This window comes from Lactuca saligna, chromosome 5 (genome assembly GCF_052625555.1).
Source record: "Lactuca saligna cultivar CGN05327 chromosome 5, ASM5262555v1, whole genome shotgun sequence".
NCBI classification, from domain to species: Eukaryota; Viridiplantae; Streptophyta; class Magnoliopsida; order Asterales; family Asteraceae; genus Lactuca; species Lactuca saligna.
The window spans coordinates 161,105,106-161,112,846 of record NC_136421.1 but is presented as its reverse complement, the minus strand read 5'-3'; the positions used below and the strand labels follow the sequence as shown (position 1 = coordinate 161,112,846).

General features: G+C 34.9%; 1 pseudogene; it reads right to left on the bottom strand.

Moving 5' to 3' along the window:
- Nucleotides 1-731: 731 nt before the first annotated feature.
- Nucleotides 732-4,706, bottom strand: LOC145045897 (carboxyl-terminal-processing peptidase 3, chloroplastic-like; annotated as a pseudogene).
- Nucleotides 4,707-7,741: the final 3,035 nt, after the last annotated feature.

Below are 7,741 nucleotides of genomic sequence, written 5' to 3'. Positions count from 1 at the left end.
GCGTATCAAGAAAGGCCATGTCATAAAGGAAGACGACACACATTTGTGTATCGTAACCTTACGACGCGCATGTTAATGACATGCAATGAGTATCAAGAAAGCCCCTGTAAAGAAAGACCATGTCATAAATGCAGATGACACACATTTTTGTGTATCATAATTTTCACTGTTTAAAAAAAATTATTGATAGATTTACTAATTTTCAAATTAAATTTCCATTTCATGTCTCATAATAGAAAATAAAATACCATATACAAAAAATAGAATACATTGCACAATAGTTAATGTCATACAAATAATCATTCCAATTGTAGACACATGGATATCAAAGGGATCAAAAATATGTTTTTCTTCTAAGAGAACTTATACACAAGAAAGTACTAAATTTGCTATTGAACTTATACACAAGAAGAAGGTGTTTGACTTCTAAAAATGTCTCAGCAATTGAATTGGCCCCGGAAGCTTATGGTTTGACTCCAACTGAGATAAGGATACCATGTTTACTCTTCTTAAGCTTAGTAAACAAACTTAACAATAAGATAATATAAAACTGAATTATTATTAAGATTAAGCCATAGATGCACTCAAGCTATACAATAAGATAATTGGGTAGATTTTTCAAAGTACAATGTTCTAATAAGAAAAAATGAAATTAGGATGTTATAAACTTGTAATAAATAAATAGATCAATGAAAGTGCATTGTTACTTTATGAATCTAACCCTAAAAAAGCTATAGAACTGAGGAGGCGAAGATTACCACAACTTTATTTTGCAGCATGAATGTCCCCGTTATGATGGATACCTGTTGATAACAAGAAACCAAATTATCATGATAAAAATAATTATAACATTTCTTGCATTTTGCATAAATATGTGCAAATATTATCATATATTAAGTAAAAAACTAATAGTAGCATGCAATTAATGAAGTAGAAAAATTTAGTCCCTGAAAAACTTACATATAAAACATTCTTTATAATGGATGCACAATTTAAAGTCAACAAGAGAGAAAATCCAGTCAACATGGCTATGAATGGATAACTCATGAGTAGTGGAATAGACACAACCTACGCCAGACATATTCAAGACCTCACTTAACAACCAAACATCCCATTTTTCAAGATTCATATATAAAAAAAAAAATTCTCTCACGCAAAATAAATAATTACATCAAAAATGAATAATTAAATTAAACAAATGGTAAAAGAAAAACTAAATTAAAGAAAAATTGCTTACTCCTGCAATATGAGCTACTACTATTGGGCCACATATCATCTCCATAATTGGATACAATGTGAACTGGAAGTGTAAATCATATTCATACATGTTTATAACTAGGGAGCACCTATGAAACATCATTATTTAGCTCCTCGCTTCTAATTTCTTGCAAGTGTAAATGAAAATAATAAGCTAAATAGTACATATGCGTCAAGCCAAGGGCAAAAGGTGGAATTTTTAATACCTGACTTACGATCTTTGGTATGTCTATTGTTGAAAATGTGATCTCAAGCATAGGCCTGCACTATCCCAGTTTAAAAGGAACATTTAGTTAGATGATTGTGTACAAAAGCCAATAAATGTCCTGATGTCTAGTGGCTTGGGATTAAAGGACTTACAACAAATCTTATAAGATCATAAATGAAAAGTGCAGTGTTGTAAACTGTAATAGAAAGAAATAAAAGTAAAATGTTTTCACAATAAGCAAATACATAAAAGTACATTGTTATTTCTTGTAAACTGTAATATACCTGGAAAGTGAGTATGACCTGGAAAGTGAATGTCATCTTCTGTCACATTCTCCAACATGATGAACTCAAGGACATCAATAAATGGAGGATCATTTCTTGGGTTAACTACGACTGGAGTATCCAAATCATGCTTCCCATGCTTGTTCATGGTGGTAACCCTAACAATATCTTCACCACTGAAGTTCCCCTCCCTGATTTATAAATATCATATAATATTAAGAGGTTAAACCTCAAAAGTAAAGGGAAAGTAGTTAAAAAATTGGTAGAAGTTTTAGTACCCGATGTATCTAGGGTTTTCTCGCATAGTTGAACCACCTTTTTATGCTTCCTCAGATGTGTAATCAGTAGGGGTAAATCAATCAATTTCAATTATTAAACTAACAAAGATTATGAATCACATTCACATACCATGAGAAGAGCCTCTCCTTTCATATTAGGTAGTTTCTCTGAATAGGAGCTTATTGACCTTCATGAAATTGGGATCTAATACAACAGCCATTCTACAATTGTTTAGACATTTTCCCTCATTCTTCTAAGAGCCATACGTATAGTTGCACGATTGCTATAACAGAAAATAAGAGGTTGTATACAAACGTCAGGTGTCTTTGTATGTTGTATTGACCTAATACCCTTTGAATAACATACTTTAGCTTTTGATAAATCTCCACTCTTATACACCTCTTTTCCCCTACACAAATGAATTTATTTCATAAATAAAAACCATATTAGGTTTATACAAATGTAAAATATCAAAAAAAAAAAAAAAGGCGGGGGGGGGGGGGGGGGGGGGGGGGATGGGGGGATAAAACAACACCTTTTCACCAACTGTCACATGTTTCTTGAGCTGTAGCCTTTGTGTGCTCCCTGTTACCAGGTTTATGAGAATGGGATACATTAACACAGCCAGTTCTCAGCTTATACTTCTTCTGATGTGGCTGTTGTCTCATTGCCATGTTAGCACTAGCAAAAGATGTAACTGAAGGTGAATATATAGATTTTCATGTCAAAAAAAAAACTTACAAGAACAACTAGAAGATCACGAGTAAGAGCATGGATATTGATCATGTTAATAGGAAGCATGTTCCCATCTTGATCTATTGTGTTCACTAGAGTCTCATCTCCATCCAGCCATATTTGAGCAACATCAAGTCCAGCCTTCACCAAACCACCCTATATATATATATATATATATATATATATATATATATATATATATATATATATATATATATATATGTAAATACTAGTAAATCGTCAAACAAAAGTTTACTAAATTCAACTTTAGGCTACTTACTGGATTTTTTCGGAGATCCAAAATCTAAGATTCAACACCCTGATTTTCCAATTCACGAATGGCGTGTATCATATCTGTAGAAGCAGTCTGTTTACAAAAGCTTGTTGTTAAATGAATTTAAGATATGAAGTTATAAAGTAAGACTAAGATTTAGAGAATTAATAAGCACATGGGAGAAGGCTAATAGCTTTACATATCCGGTTTTGGATACATGACCATTTGGTGTTCTATGAGGAATGATGACACTTGATATAGGAGAAAGTCTGATGAATTCCCGGGGTAGTTTCACATCTCTAAAAATAGAGTCAATCGCCAACTTTTTTCCCTGTAGATTAGAAATGTGAACATGCACAAATTTCTATAAAATCCTTTGGAAAGGAATCAACCATTCCATTCCTTCCTACAAAACTTACATTGTGCAATTTGACTATAACACTTGTCCCAACATGACCTTTGAGCTTTTGTGCATCAGCTTCACCACTAATCCCTTTAACTATCTCTTCATTTATTTCAATCAACTTATTTCCTACATGTATTCCAGCTCAAGCAGCTGGGCTACCCTCAACACAGGACAATAAAACTTGAAACAAAAAATTTTAAAATTTTAAAAATAAAAAATAAATAAGAATCCAAAACTAAGGTCTCAGGTTCAAGTCTCAGCATCACAAACCAGATGACCAGTTTCTGGTTCAGTATTCACAAATAGTCCAACTCCTTGCACGTTTCCATCACTTCCAATTCTAAAACTTTGCTATTCCTGTACAAATCATTGCCGAAAAGAAAATAGAGTAAGTTTCGGCTTTTGGAATCTAGGAGTAAGAATAAGTTACAAAAATGGTCCCTGTTGTTTCTGAATTTTAGTCCAAAACTAAAAACTCTTTCAGAAACCAGAGGGACAATTTTTGTAAAAGTAATGGGAAAAGTTGCACCTTTGGACTGATAATGTGAGTGAAGCGATATCCAAGAGTAGAAGGCATTCCTTTAATCTTGGTGCATGCGGCATCATTTGTTCTAAGTGGAAGCATTTCCACCATTGTTTTTTGGAATTTCGAGTCCCAGTCTAAAGAAAACACATAAAATTACGTTAAACTTATTGACACTAAATGACATAAAACAACATAAATGAATCATACCTTGATGATTAAAATTTGGATCAAAAAAAGTCTCTCTGATCAAACCCCAAGTCTCTACCAGAGTTCGCTGCACAGCATTCACCTGGACGAAATCAAAATTTACCAAACCCATATAACTAATAGATCGAACACCTTATCTGCACAACCCAAACAAAATACTAAAAAAGATGATAGAACTAAACACCTACCTCATGAGTACGAGAAGCTAGGAATGCTATTGTCAAGGAATCGGCAAGAGCTGGCGAATCTAAACAAACAGAGACTGCAACAGCGAGCCTGATCAAACCTTTAGCGATTGAATCAGTCAATTTCTTATTAGATTCAACTGATTCGTTCAAATTTGCCTTAGGTAAAGCTTGAGGTGGTGTTGGTACTTTACACTTGCTATGGTAACCATTGAAACTAGAAGAAGATAATCGGTACTTATAGGGAAAAGTTGAACGGGGTGGTGTTTGAGGGGTTTTGGTGTAAATTGATGAAAGGGGCGAAGAATTACTAAGATCAAGATTAGGTCGGCGTAGAGCATCCATGGTAGATACTCTAACTGGGTGATTTAGGGGGTTTGTAGATTGTAATCAAGATGAAGGGATTTATGGGGAATGAATGAACAAGTGTAATGGTTGGATTTAGGGGGATTTATGGTAATCCCTAAAAATCGGACCCAAAAATCTCTATATCGGGTTTACAAATACACAAACCATGCTTTTTCCTGGTTCAGAAAACCAGAAGGGTGATTAGGGTTTTCCAAAGAGAGAGAGAGAATACAGAGGTAGAGAGAATGCGGAGCTAGAGACTTGACCCAAAATTTATTATACCTGGTAGAGAAGAAATAAGGAGGTTTGCTAAACCCTGTCGCAACCATTAATCTCTGTATCCTCACACAGTCACACAGGGAGCAATGATCGATCTCAGAATTCTCATAGGTCTCGTCAATCTACCCCTTCAGGCAAGAAGAAATCCGATACTGATAAGAAGAAATGATGCCTCACAGCGAAACCCTAAGTTTTTTTGAATGTTTCTTGATTTTCCATAACAAGATAAGAACAAGCATGGTGTGGACTTACAAGTAAGGCTTTAGAGGGCTGAATAGGAGGCTGAGATCATAGAAGCGAAGAATAAAGAAAGGGTAGAGATAGTAAGAGACAGTGAAGGAGGGCGACATACGACAACGACAAACTTCATCATCTTCTTCCACTGCCTCCCAGTGTGTGATTTGCAGCGATGACATGATTAGGGAAAGATGGAAACAACCATTGAAAAATAGAAACAAAAAGGGAGACTCGTCTGTGAAGATAAAGAAAAGAAGGTAGAAAAGAAAGGCGGGTTTTCAAAATTTTAGGGTTTCGTTTCCCCCGTTATCTTCTCAAGGCGCGTTTCCTTAAAATTATGAAGTGACACCTACAAAAGAAGCACGTTTAAGATAAAGCGCCCTCTATGTTTTTAATTTTTTTTCTTGAGACACTAATTTAAGGGCACGCAAAAATGCGTGTCCACTATCCTTCAAATTTTGGAAGTCTGACTTTATTTTTAAGGACGCCCAAAAATGCGTAACGTGAATCAGCGAGTGTCATTGTTTGCGCATCATTAAAGGCTATTTTTCTTGTAGTGTATATTGGAAGTAGGTATGAATCAAGATTGTCATGAGTTGATTGTATAGGTCTAAGTTGTCAGACATTGCTACAACATTCATGAGTGCTCAAAAGTTCTAAGCAGTGGACTCAACCCAAGCTCACAGGTATCACTTCATGGAATTTATCTAGAGTGATCGTGAGATGGTAATATCATATAAGTCTTCAAACCTAGAGATATGACTTGTTGCCTATGAGTTGGTTATGTATTGATTTTACGAAACCGCATTGGTAACTCGATGTTATAAAACGTACTTTTGTGTGTGATTCAACAAGTATTAGAGTAAACATATGAGTTGAAGTTTATTTGTTCCTTCCTGGATTAGAAGCGATATCTAGGCCCCTCGATGATTTTGTTTTGACCTATGTACCGGGCCCGGTCAGAGCTGAATTGATGTGTTCAATTTAGTTCTATGTCAAACAAATCGGAAATCGGGAAACAAACTGCTAGAAAATAAGAAAGACATTGTTCCATGTATTTGTTCGGCTGATATTAAGAATAGAGGATTATATGATCACTTATCTTAAATGGTGTATCATCATCTTCATTGTTCCAAGAGACCTTGAAAGAGCTACGATTGATGATCGGTTCGTGAAGTCATACTTGTTGATATACTTATTAGACTTATCCAAGTGGGAGGCTATGTGTATAAGTCCATAACTATATTAGGTATGTACTTGACCCGAACCGACATGGTCCATTTGGGGTTCATGGCATCGTGCATTTGGATAGACTAAATGAGATAAAGAACACTTGTGGTTTATTAAGATATTATAAGTTCTAATATATTAATAAGTATTATTTAATTAGTATCAATCAAGAATTAATTTGGAATTAATTAAGTGATCAAAAGATAACTAGTTAAATATATCGGTTGATTATGTAAATCATTCATAACTTGTATAGTGGGCTAAAAGTCTCCATGGATTATCAAGTTGGGTTACACCCATATGATGCTCCATAGGAGTTACAAACCCCTGGGCTTTGGAAATGAAGAGTCATGTCACATTAGGGTTTACATGGTGTAACCCTAGATGTGACACACTATATAAGGAACATGATAGTCACCAAAATTGGCTACATGAAGTTACAAGAGGGCTAGGCTGATTTTTATAATTCTTTGCATTCTCTCAAAGTCATTCCAAAGCATTGGGTTTTGTATGAAGCATATGAGGCATCACACTTGGGGTGCTAGGCTCTCAAGGTTTTCAAGGAATCAAAATCAACTACAAGGTATGTAATTCTATCCATCTTTTAGATTAAAACTTCCCCATGTATGCTAGATAGGATTATAAACCTTGGAAATCATATTTTTCATGTATTTTAGACAAACATAGATCCAAGGTTTTTCTAGGGTTTCAGGTACACTTAGGGGTGTTAGAATGCTCAAAACCCATCTGATTTTACCTTCACTCCTTTCCATGTTCTCGAGGAAAGTGATGATGATGCACCAATCACTCAAAAGCAGTTCAAGGTCATCACTGAGAAGTTGGATTTGTTTATTCAATCTTCCAATGCTTCTTCAAGCAATGCTTATTCTCAGGAAGCAATTAAGGCCTTAATAAAAAGAACTTTAAAGGAACATGCTGCGAATCTGGAGAAAGAAAATAAAATTGTGGAGAATTTGGCTAAGACATGCAAAGAATCAACCAAACAAGTCAATAAACTAATTTAAAATGATCATTCCTTCATGAGCACCTTTTAGAGCTCTTTTAACGCCAATACTGTGAAAGCCAATGAAGCTATATCAAGTTTGAGTAATTCTCTTTGAATAGAGAAGGAGGCTCTCAAGAAGGTTTGCATTGGTAAAAAATCTGACAATTCTGAGCTCAACGCCTCCATCACATCCAAAATTGTAAAGCTTCAAGATGACTTGGATGTTCAAAGTAAAATAATGGATGCTCTCGCATGCAAGACATAAAAAGTGAAGGTGTTA